Genomic DNA, 1,839 nt, shown 5'->3' with positions numbered 1-1,839 from the left:
AACTCATGGCACCGTGTGTGTCAGAGTAGAACTGTGCACCTCCATAAGGTTTTCAAGGTTGCGACCCTAGACCGGGTTTGCCTTCCAAGATGTGATTGAATTTCTAACCTGGCTAGTAGTCAAGTGCTTAACCAAATATATCACCCAACTGGGTGCCATCAAGTCCATGCCAACCCACAGTGACCCTATAGGACAGTGTAGAACTGTCTCTGGGTTTTCAAGGTTGTAAATGATGGCAATATAGTCTCATCTTTCTCCTGGTGTACCAAGGACTCTAGTTAACCTTTAAAATAAAAGAGTACTGCTCTTCTGTTGATTCTGACTCATAATCAGCCCTATAAGCCAGGATCTAGTAGAATTTCCCCATGGGGTGTCCAAGGCTGATCTTCACCGAAGCGGACTGCCCCATCTTCCTCCCACAGAACCACTGGTGGGTTCAAACTGCCAACTGAGCACTTAACCACAGCACCACACAGGCCCCTTGTAAGTCCATAGTAAACCCATATTCAGGTCTCCCACCCCAAAATCCTTGCTTTTACCCATGCTACTAAGCACTATAAAAACACTGGTTTTAAAAAAAATAATACGTCTTCAGCCAGTTACTGAAGGTATGCTTATAATAAGTCTTGTTGAACATGCTTTGGGACGTTGAAGTAAATAGCAAAATTCTGCCTGTGCTGTTAACACACTGGTAGAAAAGAATGTATAGCTTCTTAATTACAATGAGATCCAGTGAAGAACTTGTGCCATTGGGTAGGAGAATCACTATGTAGTGAGGAAGTGGCTTCAAACAAAAGGATCGCTGGTTTAAATATTTGTTTGGAAGGTGTTTGAAGATGTCTAGAGAGAGGTTGGGCTTGAGTCAGTCCGCAATGACTAGTAGGACAAACACCAAGACCACGGAAGAAACTGCAGAACTCGCTACATGAGGCCCAGCCCCACGCACTCTGTGACCGGAACTAGATAGTGCCCACTTACCACTACTGACTGCCCATTTCTAATCAGGGCCACAACAGATGGATCCTGATCGAACAGTAGGAGAATGTGGAACACAACCTCACATTCTTGTACAAATCCAGAATTACTAACTAGACCGGTTGAGACTGAAGGAATTAGAGACTAATGCACTCTTTAAAATATCACTCAAAACTATCCCAGAGGTCAATTTTAGCTATATAATAGATTGATTTGCAGAGTAAATGTCGCCTATGAGTACTCTACTCCTTTGAAAAATAATTTTTAAAACTAAAAATTGTATATATTGAAACCATTGAATTGTATGGTATGTAAATTATATGTCAAAGTGGTTTCTTTAAAAAATTATACACAAAGCAAAATTCAGCAATTTTTTCCAAATGTAAGGGGAAAGGAAGGCTTACTAGAAATAGAAAGAATGAAAATATTTCCTACATCCTGAAGAATGTAGCAATGTCTGAATCATTTGTGTAGAAATTGTTGGATGGGAACTGATCTGTTTAACTTTCACTGAAAACCCACTAAAATACTAGCTTAACAATAATGAAAGGTGAGGTCGAATTTCCACAGGCAATGAGACATTGGGTCAGCGTAAAACCTGAAAAAATAAAAATAATTTATAAATTATCAAGGGTTCATGAGGTGTGGTGGGGAGAAGCTGATACCAAGGGCTCAAGTAGAAAGAAAATGTTTTAGAAATGATCATGGCAACATATGTACAAATGTGCTTGATACAATTAATCTATGGATTGTTATAAGAGCTGTAAGAGCCTCCAACAAAATGATTTATTAATTTTTTAAAAGAGAAAAAATTATTCATGAATAACAAACATCCCATGATTGCTTTGCTTTGTGGCTTGAATT

At 39.0% G+C, this 1,839-nt stretch overlaps 1 pseudogene; it reads left to right on the top strand.

Annotated features, from left to right (window-relative positions):
• Positions 1-1,839, top strand: part of LOC101664042 — a 9,111-nt pseudogene that overhangs the window by 876 nt on the left and 6,396 nt on the right.

Source organism: Echinops telfairi, unplaced genomic scaffold, assembly GCF_000313985.2.
Source record: "Echinops telfairi isolate 266 unplaced genomic scaffold, ASM31398v2 ScPeMD7_7412;HRSCAF=8450, whole genome shotgun sequence".
Lineage (NCBI taxonomy): Eukaryota > Metazoa > Chordata > Mammalia > Afrosoricida > Tenrecidae > Echinops > Echinops telfairi.
The sequence above is the reverse complement of the archived record's forward strand: the minus strand, read 5'-3'. Positions and strand labels throughout refer to the sequence as shown.